Source organism: Dermacentor andersoni, chromosome 10 (genome assembly GCF_023375885.2).
Source record: "Dermacentor andersoni chromosome 10, qqDerAnde1_hic_scaffold, whole genome shotgun sequence".
NCBI classification, from domain to species: domain Eukaryota; kingdom Metazoa; phylum Arthropoda; class Arachnida; order Ixodida; family Ixodidae; genus Dermacentor; species Dermacentor andersoni.
In genome coordinates this window covers 119,686,683-119,705,847 of record NC_092823.1, presented here as the reverse complement: position 1 = coordinate 119,705,847, position 19,165 = coordinate 119,686,683, and the positions used below count along the sequence as shown (strand labels likewise).

General features: G+C 45.4%; 1 protein-coding gene across 2 annotated transcripts in view; it reads right to left on the bottom strand.

Annotated features, from left to right (window-relative positions):
- LOC126544884 (uncharacterized) overlaps positions 1 to 19,165 on the bottom strand; it is a 274,212-nt gene that overhangs the window by 213,563 nt on the left and 41,484 nt on the right. Inside the window, exon 1 of one of the 2 annotated variants that reach the window (XM_050192408.3) lies at positions 8,190 to 8,580. The exons of the other annotated variant lie outside the window; for it this stretch is intronic. The gene's annotated coding sequence lies outside the window, so the exon portion shown is untranslated. Of the gene's footprint in view, positions 1 to 8,189; positions 8,581 to 19,165 lie in introns of those variants that run through there. 2 annotated transcript variants of the gene reach the window in all.

The following is a 19,165-nucleotide window of genomic DNA, read 5'->3' as shown; positions in this document are numbered from 1 at the left end:
GTGTCCGTAATCTTGTGTACGCTACAAGGACAGTTTCTGCAAGGACGCTTCACTGCCCGGCTACACTACGGCACAGTCGAAAGCAAACAAGGTGCGCTGGAGCATCTTCACTAGTGCCAACTGCCGCCGGCCTCGTGCGCAACTTCCAGAGCTATATAATATCGAATCATGCGCAAACGCAACGTGTCATTAAATTCCAATAACAGAGTACCGAGGTTCGGAGGCTTCCACATTCGTGTTCGATTTTACACATCGTCACAGTAGGCACACAGACAGCCTATTCCAAAAGTTATAAGTTCACCGGAGGGAGCGAGACCCGAAGATTTCGTCTTCGGAAAAGAAAAGCCGCTGAGAGGGACCACGAAATGCCCCAATTTGACTTCCTTTACAGCATAACGTAATGGAAAGACTTGTTTATAATCAGTAAAATTGAGGTATGCAAAAAAATTATGATGTAACACGCAGAGCTCGACCAAGGCCTTCTGCATGCAGAACGCGCATAAATATAATGGGCACAGAAACTCAACTATTCACGGCATCACGGATTAGTGATGTCGTCGTTCGTAGCAGCAGAAAAAAAAAATAAAGAAAGAGAACGCTCGCTCGCTTGCTCACTCGTTCGCTTGCTCACTCATTCACTATCTGACTCACTCACTCACTCACTGTCGGTTGGTCGGTCGGTCAGCAGTCAGTCAACTATTAAAGGTAACTCGGTGCCGCCAATGACACAGCGAATGCAGCATGCAAGCTTTGTTTTAATATTATTATTTCGTGTAACACTGAAAGAGAAAGACGGCAGATAACTCTCTCTACACTGTGTCCGGCAGCGCAAGATTGCACTTAAGCAGCTCACTCCCGCGTTCTTCGCAATTCGTTACACGCCGGAAAGAATGCCCGCAATTTCAGCCGTTTCTCCAAGCATGCGGGCGAGAGCAGAACAGGGTGCTTAAAGCGGGCGGAAACAAGAGGGTCTCTGCGCGGACGATCAAGAAGGGGAGGAATTACACGCGAAGAAAGGGAGAACGCGCGGCAAACAGCCACGCGATAAACGGCTCGAGAGACAAGCGGCCGCGGAAACACAAACAACCGCCCCGCGCGTTCGCATCGCCTGTAACACGGCCGCGCCCGGCCTCTCTCTACACACTCCAGTTTGCAGTCGCGGCCGAGCAAGCTCGCCGGCACTTGTGTGCAAATCAGCCCCGACGCGGAGCAAGCCGGCTCGCTTTTATAATTGCGCGCGTAGGGGACTCTCGACGAGACGTCGTGACGTCAGCGCGAACATAGCCCCGGCTGCTGCATCTCTCTCTCTCTCTTTCTCTCTCCATCTCTCTCTCGCCTCGTTAAAATTGTGCAGCGCTCTCCAAGTTGCAGATTCGCGGCCGCGTCGAGGAATCACGTGACCAAGCGCGAAGTGACGTGCGTTGTTCCGCAGAGCGCAAGCGATCGTCTGCACTTTCGAGAACCTATGGTGTTGGGCTGCTGAGCACGAGGGCGCGGGATCGAATCCCGGCCACGGTGGCCGCATTTCGATGGGGGCGAAATGCGAAAACACCCGTGTACTTAGATTTAGGTGCACGTTAAAGAACCCCAGGTGGTCGAAATTTCCGGAGTCCTCCACTACGGCGTGCCTCATAATCAGAAAGTGGTTTTGGCACGTAAAAGCCCATACTATTTAGAACAGCACACGCAGCAAACGGCTCGTTGTCTTTTGACGGCTGCCTTGACGTGTCCTCGAACTGCGCTCTCCAAAGCAAACATTATAACCAGCCGAACTTTTTAAAAATTTACGGCCCGTACATGACTGAACAAATAAAGTAAACGAAAACAACGTTGAAGCGGAATGAAATGTAAGGAAAAGTGTATTCTTTCCCGATCTCTTATAGATGGGTTGGTGGCGAGGAATTAAAGTGTGAAATACTCCAGCTCCTCCATTTTTCTATACCGTACAGCAAAATGAAGAAAATAAATAGTCATAACCAAGGTAAACATAATAAAGATAAGGATACCATGACGGGGAGCTTAACTTATCAATTATTTTTGGCCATGTTCGACAGTGAAAGTAACTTCTGGCTCAGTGAAATGAAGCGCGGAAACCTAGATGGTAGATCCCCTTGATTGTCTTCAACTTAACTCGTTATGTCCGTGTTCGTTATATCCGCCGAAATGCTAATAAACAGCCACATTCGATAAACTCTTTGCCGTGCCCGTACTGCAAGAAACAAGCTCTACAATGAGCCGAAAATGTACGAACAGTCGGCTCTGTCTGCTGTTCAACAAATAAAATAGAGTAGTCATTAAATTTGACAATTCGGTCACCATTGTCCTTTATTATTTCTGGCTCGCAGATAACGCGCTCGTCATGTACGTAACCATAATCGACTTGTGCGATGGATTGTCCGATGTGAAATAGTTTTGAAAGTAGTTAAGTTAAACAACCTCACTATACCCTTGAACAAACACTTAGCTATAGCTCCAAATATATGTGTCATCTGATATGTCACTCACACCATCCGCAATGACGTGATCGTAGATGTTACGCTCGATTATCAGACACATCGCAAATAAACACCAAACTATACTTAAACCCCTTGTAGACAGAAAGCTTCTACTAGCGATCACCAGACACGATGCGTCAGCCAATTACATACTTATCTCACTGTCCCATATTCCTTTCGCCTAGGACTGCGATTAGCTTTCTCGTAATCGACTGTGTTACTCTTAATTTACTACAGGTTATCTGTTCTGTGCATTACATAACATATTTCATCACGGGCGTGTTAACGGGAAATATGTTCCGTGTTATTTCGGCAAAAATAATCTATCTATCTATCTATCTATCTATCTATCTATCTATCTATCTATCTATCTATCTATCTATCTATCTATCTATCTATCTATCTATCTATCTATCTATCTATCTATCTATCTATCTATCTATAAATCTATCTATCTATCTATCTATCTATCTATCTATCTATCTATCTATCTATCTATCTATCTATCTATCTATCTATCTATCTATCTATCTATCTATCTATCTATCTATCTATCTATAAGTGACAATATGTTGGCGGCACTTCCTCCCGCTCTCCAGGAACCAAACTAACGGATCTCAAACATCACTCCTACGGCACTGCACGCTATTAACGAGGCGGAGCACAAGGGTGTTGTAGACGAGCGGGTCGTGTATGTTAAATCGCTTTGCGCGGCCGCGTTCTGCGCGCGTCAGCGCATCGTGGGAAACGGCGGCGAAAACACTTTCCTCCGATTCATCTGCAGACGTCATCAGAAGGTTACGGGTTACCTCGGCCTGTAGCTGCGGGCCTTTCCCTGTCGTCTGCTCCCAGAAACCGAGCGACGGCTGAGTTCCCGGAGCGACCGTTGGCTCACACCTGCTCGTTCTGAACGGCGTGCCGCGGGGGTAGCGATAACTTGATACGTCGTAGGCGCTTTGACAAACACGGCTACAAACCGAACAAATGTCAGCGTGCGCGCTTAGAGCAGGGACATTCCAAAGGGGATGTGGCAAAGAAGAAACCATTGGCTATGGTCATAAATTATAACATCCGTCAGGGCAAGCCTAAAGCGAGCCTAAAGGAGCCGATATCTTCGCATTCATCAGTGTGTATGATATATAGTGACGCTTTAACGATCGTTTTTTCTCGGACCTGCAGAATGTTAAGGGATATTTGGGGACTGCACGACACATCGATATCACATTTCTTCCTCTACTGCTACTAGTACTATATTACTACTACTTCTGAAATGGCTACCATCAGTACTGATATGCTAGGGCTGTACTTCTACTTGCTATGCTACTTCTACCGTTACTTCTACAACTACTAGTACGACTAACTACTGCTATCACTGATACCATTACTGAACACCGAGGTTGCTACAATTGCCATCCCCACTTCTATTAATACTATTACTACCACTACTTCTACTAGTACTACTACTAGCACTGCTACAATTGAAATTACTACTACTACTACAGCCAAAACTTACAATGTTACTACTACTAAAACTTCTACTACTACTGCTGACTACTGTAGAGTATCAACGTTGCGACCATCCCCATCTTCATCACGACTACTAGAACTACTACTGCTACTACAACTACAACTACTGTTGCTAGAGCTGCTACTTCTACTACCACTGCTACAATTGAATATTGCTACTAGTACTACTACTGCTACAACTAATGCTGATAATGCTACTACTACTAAAGCTGCTACTAATTCTGCTACTGCCAGTTACTTGTGAGTACCAAGGTCGCTACCACCACCACCACCATCATCATACCTACTATTACTACTACTACTACTACTACTGAGTACTAAGGTTGTTACCATCACCATTATTACGATTACTACTTATACTACAACTACTACTGCTACAACTACTGCTAGAATTGAAACTACTACTACAGCTGAAGCTACTGCTACAACAAATACCGATAATACTACCACTGCTATACTACTACCCCCCACCCCTACTACTTCTACCATAGTGCTTCGGCCACTGCCACCCATTGAGACCCCACTTTTATGAATTCTTGTTACGACTATTTTTGCCACCGCTACCGCTATTTCAAATGTGAAACAACCTATATGGGAATGAATAAGATGCCGTGCCGTCCAAGCAATCACAGGTAATACGTGTGACAACATACTTTTTTCCTGTTTGCGCTAGGGCTTGGGAGGGCATTGCGGGCAACGTGCCTATAACGTAAACCGCAAAGTTCGCGTTTGGACCGGACGGAAGGCATGGCTGCTAATGACCCAGCCGGGGCCGTATATTTTCTAGTTTCGTTTATTTACAAACGCGGCTTGTTTCTGGCAATGTCGTTACAGGAAAACAACTCGAGGAAGGACCATTCCGGGAAACGACCACCGTTGGGGATAAATCATAATGGCGCAGCGCCGTTCACGTGAGACGAGCATTTTTTCGCTTAGCGGGCTGCTGGCCCGTGCGTTACGATGGTACTTGTAGCGCTGCTCACCAGCCGTAGGAAAAAAAAAAAAATAAACAGCGGCGTTAAACGGCTGCTGTCATTTACGTCGCGCTTGTTAAAGAGCTATTGAGTATCGCATTAGTGGATGGACTGATTGCTGCGATTGCTAAGGAGGTATCAGTGGGCTAGTCCATTGAGCGTTGTCAAGAACTGCAACAACCCTGGGGCGATTTGCTTAACTTAATTGTGTTTTTTTTATTTCTGCTCCGAACTATTGTCAACATACCAGGAATGAAATTATTGAGTAGTTGAATTTATTGTTTGGATTAATCATTAAAAAGTTCCCATTTCTTTTTGTACCAAATACCTTTCGCTAGGCAAAGTGGTGGTTTTCTTTTTATTTACGCGTTCCCAAATGTGAATAGAGAATTGCAGGCGTATCAGAGGCGGAAGAACTGAAGCACAGCGGTAGTAATGAGACAGTAGGAACGCAACTACGGAGGATATAACATACAGAAAAAGCCTTATGTCTAATTTTGGATTAAAAGTATTTAATAGCAAATATCGGATTTCTCGCGTGTCGCTTGGTCACTTACTTATTCGTGAGCCAACTGATTTAGCTCTGAATATCCGCACTATTCCGAATATCCAGAATAACCGCACAATAGGGCTATTCCACAACGCACCCTCCCCCCGCGCCGCAATTTTTCTTTTTTTTTGACGTCGTTACGTTCGTATTAGCATGCACTGAGGGACTGATGTCTAACGTCATTCACCTCTGGAGAAATAAAACAAATGTTCTGCTTTATTTTACATTGCAGGAGTATAAAAAAAGAAAGGTAACAAAGCATTGAAAAGCTGAAGTGCTTATGTTGAAAGTACACTTTAAGAAGCTAACAAAAGCAATAGAAATTTTAATGGCACTGAACACGTCGTCGAACATCAGCTGGGCGAAAGTACTGCACGAGAGACGCTTTCTTGACGTCCGCATACAGGAAGCGAATGATTCAGGATAACGAACCCAGCAGCACAGCCTCACATCTACTCAGAAGTATGCATTTTAGCCTACGTATTTCAATTGCGACGCTTATGGTTTCAATAAGTCAGCTGCGATCCTGGGTTCCTCATTGTCACTATTCTTGCGCTCGTCTTGTTAAAAAAAAAAATACTGCGCTGTTTTCAAGGGTGCATTTCCACTCGCCGCACTGGCTCTGTGGGCACGACGTTCTTTCATTGATTACGAGGTTGCGGGTTCGGTACCCTGACCTGGCAGCCTCATTTCGATGGGATGCGATGTGTTGTTGCACTTGGACTTAAGTGCACGTTAAAGAACTCCGGGTGGTCCAAACTGACCATCCTCCACTACGGTATTTCCGCTATAAACTTCACTGTGCCGCTTTCCAACACAAATAACCAGCGACTATTGTTATCAATTGTATAAACTTCATATCACTCGGTCATGGTGAGAGAAAAAAAAAAAAAAACATTTACCACACACACACATACATACTCACAGTCGCAAAGACACTCTTACAGCGAGGAACAGACAGTACTAGAACACCGCCTCCACCGATCATCGGCTCAGAAGGCACTTTTGTGCTTTCTGAGAACGTCGGCTTGTGCCTTTGACTCTGTATTGCTGTCCGTGCACGCCTCTCCCCCCCCCTCTCTCTCTCCTGTTTTTCTATAACCCTTCTGCCTTCCCCCAGCGTAGGGTAGCCACGGACTCCTGACTGTTTAACATGCCTTCCTTCCTTTTGTCTCTCTTTCACTCCCTTTCTCTTACAGCGAGGGGAGCCTTGACAAGCGAGCAAAAGAGGATGAAAGGCTGGCGGAGACGCCGTCTTGAAGTTACCGCAACGCCTCACGTGGACGTCACAGGTTTTGACGCTGTCTGTTCGGGCCTCCGCTGACAAAGTAGGCAAAGACGGACTACACCGTATTCCGAATGAGTCAAATGCTGAACTTAAAGAGAGTTTCGAGAACCTGTACTGCACCAACAGTGGTCCAAAAATAGGAGAAAGATACTTGAAAATCTCTGACGTCACAATGACGCGACGGCGCGAAATTGCAAAAATATAGTGTAAGTTCGGTCCCTATTTACCATTCGAGTAATCGACATCTTGCCGCGAAATTAGCGAAAAATGAAGTTTTAAAAGGATATGTTATCAGTCTAAACTGCCCTGAGTCTATTTCTTTATTGCCCCTCTGAGAATGTTCTCGTAGCAAAGCGCAGCCGATAATAACTTGCTTCACTGTTCTCGTTCTTATGATTATTTTTTTTAATGGATGATGACGGTGAGAGGGGCAAATGCACGGCACACGACCATCGTTCATCAAGCGCGATGGCCCCGTTAAGCGCCAGCAGCTGTACGACTATAGCTGCCGACGTTAAACGTGCCGGTGATAACAACCCTGCGTTCACAGCTGGCTGCAGTAGTTACATCGCAAAAATGAATTCAGACAATCTGTAGAGTGTCCGCTTGCCTTTATACCATGAATTATGATTTATTCTTTTCCTAGTTCAAACAGATTCCGAATAAAAAATGTATTAAGCGAAACATAAAGCCCAGTCTTGTCCGTTCAGGTGGATTACTTGAAGAGCCTTAGAACAACTTGCATGAGAAATCGGAATATCCAGGTAGCTAATTAAAAAGACTGACTAATTAAGCATTTTTATTATTCACGATAGGATACATGTAGGAATCGCGAAATTCAACCCGAGAGTGAAGTTGTGTCTGCATAGCAAAGATGGATAGCTCAATTTTGCTACGATATATAAGCCTTAGAGTTTGTCATTCTTTTAAAGGTCATTACGCTAGCAGTACTAGGCGATATTAACCGGAACGCAATGCGTTTGTTGTACTCTCACAGCAATTTCTGGTTGTCACTTCTACAGTATTAAATAACAGAAATTTATCTTAACAGATCAAATGTTTGGTTCCTCACACACCCCTCCCTAAACCCACCCAGAAAAACAAAAAAACATTTGCGCTATCACATATGACATTATACTTGGAAGATATGGATATGTTTTGAATACCTCGTGTCATCCCTAGAACATGCAACCTACATCAAATAACGCCGATATTTACTCACTTCGCGCTAGTGCAGAAAAGTGATCGGGAATCGCACCCGTGACCTCGTCCTCAGCTGCCGAATTTCATCCTAAGCAAGGCAGGCGCACCGGTACATATAGCCAAAAAGAAAGCATACATCCAATATAACTCACCTCACTGACGAGCAGAGATAATCCCAGCTCGCAGTGGCGATCGGACAACCGGTGATGCTGGCGAAGTGTGTATATCCACAAGAGGGCACTTCACGACACAACCACACTGAACTCCACGCCGACCTGTTCGCGCCACCGGCAAATGCGCGACTGCGTGCTCCGGCGCGTGTGTTGGAGCGAGCAGCTGTGCCCGAGATGCCGGGGGAGAAAGCCGGTGGCCCCTAGGGAACACTTTAGGGGCGCACGTTCCCCGTACCACGCCTCCTGGGCACTCGTCGTGGAGAAGGAATGTCCTTAGCTGCAGCAGACGGTACCTAGGGAGAAGAACCACGCCTCCTAGGCAGTCGTCGTGGGGAAGGAATGTCCCTGGTTGCAGCGGACGGTACCTAGGGAGAAGAGCGCAAGGAACGGCCCCTTGAGGTTTATGCAACACAGTTCCCGCTAGTTTTCGAAATGCCTGATGCGTGAAGATATGCGTTTCTTTTAGGCACCGTGTTTATTTATAAAGCGTCGATTTAGGCACAAGGTTGGGCTAGTGACGGCATTTACAACAACGAGGATTCAGAAACGGACACATGACATTTAGCACCCACCCTGTATTCTCCGTGTTAGAATCACCATCCTTATCATCAATGTCACCATCATCATCACAAGCAGCAGTGAATTGATGTACACAGCAGCACCAAGACCTCTCCGAGCAATCTCCGATTACTCCTGTGTTGTGAGCCCAGGACTTAGGGCCCTCGTCACCCAAGCAGGAAGACCACCTGCTTGTTCTTTTCTTATTTCTTCCTTCCTCCTCTTTCTTGTGATAGACAATGATAACTTTCCTAATTTCCATGTCCGAATAGCCGCCACCACCACCAGACGGTTTCAAATTTACAAGTTGTGACAGTGAATTTACTACAACGTGCCCATTAAACTATAACTGGTACGATTATGAGACCTGTAATTCGTTAAGGAATTAGCAAGGAAATTTCGAAGCTTCGGTCAATGCTGCACGAGTCGTCTCAGAGCATTCTCAGAGTCTCCAAGTGTTGATGCAGACCTATGCATATTTGAGTAACCTTCGCAATTACTCCAGACTAAGCTAGAAATTGCGTTTACTTAAAGGTGTTTAGGAGTTTACTGAAATACGCTAAGAAGCTGTTTTTATGAGGACTCTAAATTGCAACGCTTAGTATATTATAGGGCACCAAATTGGTCTCTCAAAACCCTCGTTTAATTCATTTACTTGTATAACGGTTTATTATTACAGAAAAAAATGGAACACTAACGTCTTTTCTGCGACAAAACCACAGCACTATTTGCACACCAGTGTGACGTCACGAATTTCAAGAGAGCGATAGAGAGAGAGGAATAAAAGGAAACGCAAGAATGTTTCAAAATATCTTCTCGTATATATGGGCTCTTTTGGCGCGCAAAAGCTTCTCCCAGCTTGCTAGGTTGACCATTTCGTTCCTTTAGGATGTAATTCAGTTCTTCTTTAATAATGGAGAATTGACTGCAACCGAGCAATCACTTTCAAAACCTATGACGTCACGACGGAGTGGTGCACAAACTTAAAGATGGCGCCGTCACCAGTCTATTGGTTTTGCGTTTCTTATGGTTTAACAATGCTATTTTGATACTAAGAGCGTTTGTGTTGTTTTTCAGAAATGTATATTATTTCAGAAGCTTGACTAAACTTTTTCTCTTTGGTGTCCCTTTAATGTAGATTTACTTAGAGATTGCAGAGATCTACTTGCTTTACAATTTTTTCAGCACAGTGTGTTATATCGGCACGAGCAACAGAACATGGGACCTCTGTTGTGGGATGAAGAAATTTATGTTTGTTATTATTCTACTTCATTTGTGTGTCTGTTCTGCTTGTTCCAAGTTCATCACCGTGCCTAACCCGTCGTGCTGGCTAAGTTATTATATGAATGTTTTCTTTGTTGCTTTGGGACGCTAAAGTAAATAAATAAGTAAATAAATAAATAAATAAATCACGGTGTCAGAAATGCAGTGCCAATAATACCAACTTTCGATTGTTGCCACTGTCCCGCGCACACAACGAGATTCTTGTAAGCTCAAGCGTATGTATTCTGTTGTGACATACAGATCGCAAAACCGTCAGTCGATTGGTCAATGCTTCCGGCGTGCGACGTGACCTGGCAAGCTAATGTTCCGAAGCTCCACGTGCCAAAACCACAATGTGATTATGAGGCATACCGTAGGGACGGACTTCAGATAAACACCAGTTGGTTCTTTTTTAATGTGCCCCTAAACCCAAGTGCACGAGCGTTTTTGTTTTCTCTTCATTTCGCCCCACATCGAAACGCTGCCGCCGCGGCCGCGATTCGAACGCGTGACCTCGTGCTTAGCTGCTCAACCTCATAACCATTAAGCCTGCACGACGGTTCGCATGACCTGGGAATGCGTCCGAAAACGCCACCCTACGAAGCTACGAAGTTTGCGACACGGAAGGGGGTAGGGGGGGGGGGGGGGTGACTGCTTGATTCGTTTTGTGCTGCTATATATTAGATATGTTCGGAACTTTCGTTACGCGCTTTTTCACACGCAGCACATATCTGTAAAATGAACAGAGAGAAATGAAACCTGAAAATGAGAAAGCAAAAAAAGAAAATAAATATACATGCGGAAGGAAACCCTAAGAATGTCAGTCACTGATAAAGTGAAGACGAGAAGGAAGGCGATTAACTGAGGGGCCCGATTTTTATTAATCATATCATAAGAAACCGACACTGACACCAAGGACAACATAGGGGAAATTACTTGTGCTTAATAAATGAAATAAATGAACGATATATTAATGGAAAATGAAAGTGGATGAAAAATCTTGCCGCAGGTGGGGAACGATACCACAACCTTCGCACAACCTTCATCAAAATGCATCATCATCATCATTAGCAGCAGCAGCAGCAGCAGCAGCAGCCTGGCTACGCCCACTGCAGGGCAGAGGCCTCTCCCATACTTCTCCAACTACCCGGGTCATGTGCTAGTTAGCAAAATTACTTCTTGTCCAGAAAGTTGTAATGTTTACTAGCATCCATTATATTATCTCATTTATGCGAGGAGAGCTATCAGGTGTTGATCATCAAGCATGCAGGAATATCGCAGGAAAGGTCCGTCATCAGAAACCAGACGTACAGCACCGCATTTCCAAAGCAGGCGTCGGCACACCGTACACAAAGTGGTTAACCGCTCCCTCACGAATGATACCGTTAAATATCAACACATTCTCTTGCGGCGTTCCAGGTTACACTCAAAGGAAGCAATTTAGATCTCCTTGCGTAAGCGCTCGCCGCGGCAAAGATAAAACGCAAAACAAACTCACGCCAGCGGCATCAGCAAAGAGCCAGGAAGTCCCAGGCGGCCTTCGCGCTGGCACGCGGTAATTCACCCGCGAACAGCGCAGAGACGACGGCGCCACCTGAAAATGCCACTACGATAAGCTCCACAGGAAGTCGCAGGCGTTGGCTCTTTAGCAGACGACTGGAAGACGTGCTCGGTGAGCAACGCGATCATTGCTTGCAGATGATCGATCTTGTGGAACGACCAGAAAGAACGTTCGGTCAAGTTGTTCCTTCCGAGACAATGTTCGTAGACGCCGCAAAAAAACTAACGCGAAAACTGGAATGCGACCTCCAGGAAGAAAAAAAGGAATAAGACAGAGAGCGAGGGAGAAAAAGAAAACGACCGGTCAGCGTCGTGAAAACGCGGGTCGACAATGCGTTGGCGGAGCGGCTAGGTGAAAGCCACGGAGGGGGCGCAGCCGGACCGGTCTGGAAATGCCGCTCCGCTTCTGTGTCGTCTGCTACGAGGAGTGTGTCGGTAACTGTAGGGATTGTTCGTCCCTAGGCTTATCAGTAGTTAACCTAGGGAACCAACGGAGCTGGAGCATCGTCTGCTAGCCCCCGCTGTAGCAGCGTGTGAAAGCAGTTTGTCACCGGCATCATTGCACTCCATTATTGACGCAACTTTGTAGAGTAAATATTCAACAAATGTCTGCATTCATTTTTGCAGAAATTGTATGACAAGAGTTCAGCAAGCGTACAAAAAAAAAACGTGCACATGCAGAAAATGTACGTGTTCCGCTAGGAGTGACATTGGTAACAGTGGACATGATATTTACCTCGACTTATTATTAGCTAACCTATAGTGAACACCGCGGTGGATGTCATCTGCCAGCTACATTGTAACGGTGTGTGAGTAATTTTATTCCCTAGTACCTCAGCAATCTCCGAGTGATGCGATGTTGCAGGTAACACAGCCATCGTGCACATGTAAAAGTGCTTGCATGAGCATGTATTGTGAGAATGTACTCTGGGGGCATTGCTGTCCTGCATTTTACAGCTGATTGCTTTAATGCTGTACCGAAATGCAAAGTGTGATATTGTGGGTCACTGTTGGATATTTGAATACGTTCGTCTAGTAACAAGTTATGTTTGATTGATAGACAACAGGCAGGTTAAGAGATAGGAAAATGGCAGTGTAAAGAGCGAACGTGTGTAGCTGATAGTCTAGTTAAGGTTGAAAAGAGGTGGAGGCCTAGCAGGTAACATAATACGCAAGAAAAGAATATCGATAATCTGTGAAACTAACAGAATGGGTACCACGGGAAGGAAAACGCCGTCAGAGATGGCAGTAGATTAGATTAGATAAGGTTATGAAACTTAATTATGTCGTTCACAGACATAGGATGCAGTCGGCTTATGCATTCCTGGTGTAAATGGAGATCCCTGGAACAGTTCTTCCTTCTTTCAGTGGATTTAAAATATGCTGTTGACGACGACGGTTATGGTATGATGATGAATTCGCATATGAGAGAGAGATGCAGAACGCTTAGTAAAGAAGATTAAATAATTAGGAAGTCATTAGGACTTCTACTAAATAATTAGGACTTCTACGGAGCTTCAAGTAGCATGCCTAGTTTAAGCTAAACAATGTTATCTCGCATCGAAAATGCACAATGCTGTCGACCAGTGCGCAACATCTTCCAAGTTTCTTTTAAAGGTATCCAGTACGTCAGCCAAAAAATACCAGATAATTTTATTCAACGACCTGTTTAACGACCCGGAGTGCCGTCGTCAGGAAAGGGTTTTCCCTAGCATCCTTGTACCTAGCCTCGGAAGCGTCCATCCGTTTCCTGGGCGGTTCATCGTAACGTGTTTTTGACCCCTGTGGTCGCCGCACTCCGCGGCGCATGACCAACGCTATTCTGTCAGATACACTTTTTTTTGCGCGTGTCGTTTTTGTTTTGAAACGGTGGAGCAATCGCTCAAACGCGAATTCATCTGTGACAGACTATGATGGATCGACGCATTGTGTCGATCGCCAAAATGCAGCCTGCGGATACAGATTACTCCAGAGCATTCTTTCGAACTCTACACGCTAGTAGACCGCGTTCCAATTTGTTAAATTTGACAGAGTGGCGTATGACCGTGGTGCGGTCTTTGATTTAGGCACTCTCTGACAACATTATTTAAAAGAAAATCAAAATGATGTCATCTTCCTGTTCACAGCTGCGAAACGTTCGCGTGATCGTCCACGTGATCAGCTTTTGAATTACTTTTTAACTCGACAACACTGGTGGGTTCACGCTTTGGTAGGTGGCACACGTGAAAGAAAAAGTAAGTTTAGAAAGAAAACACACGCGTCGCGCTATAGGTACAATAAATTTTGACGCCAGCGCGGGAGGGCAGGATGGGTAATACCAGAACTACTTATCAACCGATTCATTTTGCATCTGCAAGGTACACCAGCGTGTGGTACACCACAGTAGAGGGCTCTTAAATAATATTTGCCGCGTGGTGTTTTCTAAAGCTCCCCAATGCCTGAGTATCGGGGCATTTTAGAGCGAAGCTTTCTTTGTCTCTTTCCCCCCCTTTGCATAGAGGGCTGTGTGGGCCGACTAAACTGGGCCAATCCCGGAAACTGCGCAACCAAACGAATACGGCAAATGTTCCATCGGATTATCGGTTTCTTCGATGATTGAAGGAAAACAACCCTTTGTGCTGGCCGATCCGACCAGGACTTATTGTTCTTCAAGTATGAAGCTTTCTTAGTGGCAAATCTGGATGAGACAGACAGATTTCACTGCAGGAGAGGCAGAAAGTTCCACCTGAGCTGGTGCGTTCTAGTCTGCTGCTCTGCACTGGGGAAGAGAGAAAGGGGTGAAAATGTCGGGATTAATGATGATGAGGAGAGGAGAAGGAATGGATGCTTGTGTACATTAGACACTGGCCCTGCTGAAGTCGCTCGTCCAGTTATGTGTCAGGAACTTCAACAAAGGTTTTGTTGACACACCTTGCAATTGAAGTGTCAGACTGTGGCCCGAGAACAGCGCCCTGTGACTGCCTGTCGACGCCGGTTAGGAAACTGTCCAGCGTCCGCTTCTTTAGCATACGTGCTGGGCAATGACGTAATATGTGTTCCGGCGTATCACGCTTCTGACAGTGTTTACGATCAGGGCTATTCGACCGACCAGACAAACCTGTGTGGGTTTTCTTTGTAGCTTCGTGCTGCCTGGACGACAATTTTTTCCCCCCATTTCGTGTGATTGAACCAATCGTTGAGCTCTCTGCGTTGCTCGCATATCGAAGACACTAAAACGTGGAGCGTGAAGAAAAGACGGCACGATGTGGGTTCCACGCTCGGCCAACGTCAGAAACGAAAGCGATCGTGCAGCCAACGCCCTCACAGGATCCTCGCGTTTTGCAATCGACCTAGTGATCACTACTGAAGCCAGAAACGATGAAAAATGTGCGCGTATATCTTGCTTTGTTTAAGAAGGCCAACTGCCTCAGAGGACGATTTTTTTTTTGTTTTTGTTGACATAACTTATTGATTCTTGCTAGCCATGGCGATCGCATGGAATCGATGAACGCGGGTAGCAATGCCTGACGTCGGTTATTTTATTTTTTGCACCCACTCAGCGATCTAATGGGGGCACTGCTTTAACTGGCTAGGCGAAACAGGTCACCATTATAGGTGCGGCTGGATGGTGCTGTTTTGACGTTGTGCTCACTGGCGTTTCTTTAATAGCCTCCATGTTCCCAAAGGAGAGCTTTCTTTTCTGCTGCGCGTCTGTCTTTCCGAAGTCTGCTGCTTAGCGGTAGATCGTCTGTCATGCGCCGATGCCGGGTGGGTGCGTAAAAGTTCCCTTTTCTTATCTTGTATGCGATCTTTACAGATGCGCCGAAATACGAGCGTGCAGAAGGGCCGTTCGACTGCATGGCAAGAAAAACAGGTCATAAACGTAAGCGAAGCTGTGGACGCGTTTGTCTTTTCGTGATATTAGTTCTCTCTCCTTTAATAACCCGTCTGCTTAGAGAATCGAGTACCAGATGGCAAACAATCCCTATCGTCTGCTCCGATGCGCTGCCTGTCTTGCTGGCCCACTTATGCTCGGGGATCCTCGAACAAGAGCAATTGCTATTGTTAACCTACATGCACACCGGCAATTAAAGCGCCTTCGAGAAACTGCACTCGCGTGTTAGATTACATCTTCCGATTCCAGCAGGTGTCGCTTTCGGCCGCCACGGAATTCAGTGGAGCGTGAAATACTTGAAGGAATCGAATCACTTCTGCTGTTACAGTGTTCGTACTCGTGTTTATAGCGAACGTGTGTGAAACTATATTTAGGACATACCTCGTGATTTCGCAGCTAGGAAGCTTGTTACACACGTGATATCAAGAGGAAGCCATTAATTTTCCAGTTTTCCAACGAAGGTAGTAGAACCGTAGGTATTTCAGAGAGAACGTAAAGCGGGCCTCCTCAGTAGCATGGCAGCTGCGATATTGTACTGACAGCTCGCGTTTTTAAGAGCCGAGCCGGCCCAGCTGAGAGAATTAAAATCGGAGACGTGTCCTTTATTTGGAATGGAATCTTGCTGATGCAGAACCAATTGCATTTCATAATGAGACGCATCTGTTGGGTACGAACGGAAGTGAAAAGCCAGGAAGGCTAAGCACAGGGTCAGAAGAAATCTCCATCAGCCTTTCCTATATATATATATATATATATATATATATATATATATATATATATATATATATATATATATATATATATATATATATATATATATATACACGCAATCGTATTATTCTGTTCAGCTGAATCGTATATCTTTTGGGTCAGCCTTGTTTGGCACCTTGTCTCCATAGCGTAGTCTCGGATAAGCACACTGGAATGGCCGGCTTGTGTCAAAAACGCGTGAAGTGAGTGGACATCTAATGGCTTCACTAGCTTAACGATGTGCGCCATGGGCGCCTCTTTGGTGTCCTTCTTATCTATTCTTCGCCTTTTCCCCCGCCCGAAGAGTAGGGTGGCCAACCGGGTGCATCCTTGGTTAACTTTCCCTACGTTTGCCTTTAGTTTCTCTCTCTTTGTGGTACCGTCCAATACTCGACCCAGAAAAGTTACTGGTTCGCTCCATATTTATGAGGGAGTCCAGATTTACCTTGAGATGAGAACTAAAGTTCGAGAACGTACTGTGGTAATCGGCTCTCACGTGTACACCGTAACAGGGCGGACCTGTCTTTATAGTATACGTGTGGCTATAACAACATTTGCGATGCACGAGCAGCGTGATATCGCAAGCGCATTTAGCGCGACGGCATCGATGTAATAGCTAGCGTCACGTTCGTTTAGTCTGACAATACCAACGCCATAATGCTAACCGGATCAGATGGCCACAAACAGCTGTACACTCTGCACCGTACGATCAGTTACGCTTGTCTTTGTGACAAAGAATAAATGCCGGAAGTAGTCACTTATTACCTCCGTAGGCATGGAATACTGACAACGGAAACCTTTTCCGTCGGTGTCTGCAAAGTGCCTTGAGGGAGATCACGCTTAAACGTTTCAGCCTTCAGGCCTTCTTGGTAGCGTGGTTACATTGTTTGAGAGATATATATCACAACAGAAGCAAAACTATACTCCGATACGCTTCCTGGAAAAAGCCCATCAATAACAGCAATTAACACTTCGTTATCTTCGCGCGTGACAAGGACAAACAACCGGCGAGGACCTATCGGTTATTGTCGAAAGTCTATGTTTGTTTATATTAGCTTCCACTATGTCTCACTTACGGCAATAAGATAAAATAAAAGCCACACAACTAAGTACCAAGACCACACAGACTCCATTAACAAATCAAAATTATTATAGTGATCATTTCAAGGCGAGAACTCCCGGAATTATCTGACCATAGCTGCTGCTGCGGCTGCTTTTCATCATTTTGCTCAGAAATGTTGCGCTTGCGGCAATTAAACGAATAGAAATGTGACGTTTCCTTCTACTTTTTTCTAATGAGAAAGCTTTTTATCACAAAGCTTTTTATCTGGATCAAAACGAAACTGCCGTATTGAGGCGAGTATTCGCACGACGTCACAGGGTTAGTAAAGTTGCTTTCACACTTTTTCAGGCACAGACACCATCGATGGTGCGCAATACTGTCCGTTCATAACGTCGCGCAGTGAAAAGAATAAAGCTCCTGACTGCCCGATTCATTTGTTCGCACTACATGGCGTCATCATTCGTCTTCTTTTTTTTCATTTTCATTTTCTTACTCTCAGGGCCGGTGAGGGTTACAGAGAGGAGTGGGAAAGAATACAATAAAAGAACAAACAAGAACAGGAAAGGTTACAGCAGATAATTGTGAACAACATCCTCAAATTTCGCACGATCGTTGATGGTGACGACAGAGGAGGGCAGGCGGTTCCAGTCCGAAGCAGTTTTTGGGACGAAGGAATTCAAGTACTGGTGCGCCCAGCACTGTGGAGCACACACCTTTAGGTGGTGATCTCTGGGAGAGGATATGTACACCGGAGGGGTAAACAGGAATTGCTTTAGAGTGATGTTGGTGTAGCATGTTTTATGAAATGTGCACAGGCGAGATATGCGACGTCGTAGGCAAAGATCTGGAAGATTAAGTGTTTCTTTTTAATTATTTCTGAAACACTAGCATGACGGGAGTAATCAGACATTATATATCTAGCAGAGCGATTCTCAACTGATTCGGGCATTGCAATGAGAGAACTAGTGTATGGATCCCATACTGATGGTGCAGTGATGTAGCGTATTCAATCTTCGAACACACTAGTGTTTTGTACAGCAGCAGATTACAGCAGGTACAGCAGATACATCAGGTGCAGCAGCGGGTTACAAACAGGCTATGAAACCTTAAATTGAATTCGCTCAATGATTGTGAATGTGCTCCCGTAAAGTTGGCGCTTTCTTCACGTTTCTAGCGTTTTAATTGGTCGCATTCCAATTTAAGGCGAGACAACCGCGTAGCGGTCCTAACATCTCTCGCTCGCCACGTATTGTACAGCGCGGCCTACTGTTAAAAGGAACGCGCGTGTGTTGAACATCTGCGAACTCCTCCATCTGGCAAGCGTACAACTGCTCGGCCGCGCAAGTACGCAACTGCGGAATGAAGCCCGTGCCACTGCGCCTTAGTGAGGAGGTCGCCTTAGTGCCACACGTGCGCTTTCCATTGCGGCTCGTTATGTCTTGCAAAGGAGCCTAGCCCCGACTGCGTAACTTAATGCGTTACCGGTATGTCTTACAGAGAAGTCTAACCCCGATTCTATAACCTCAAGAATTACCTAATGTACAGCAGGCTTTCGCCTTGTGTTACAAGAGTGTAACACCTGACGAACTTCTCTACATTACACATACCCTTACGCCCTGCTTTAGCCTTCAGAGACGATCCACTAGCGCCATTACCTGACATGCTTAAATTTCTGCACGACATGGGCCTTTTGCACAAGCTGCAGAGCAACACAGTTTTTGTTTAATAAAATACTTGGGCAAGTTGGTGCGACTTGGAAAACATGATTTAAGGCTCTAAAAGTGTTCCGGTGTGTCTCTCCCTTGCGTGTCTTTTCGGTGCCCTAAAATTATGTTTCGCGAAAGTGCACTTAAAGACGGGAAATTGAAGTGATCCAGTAATCAGACT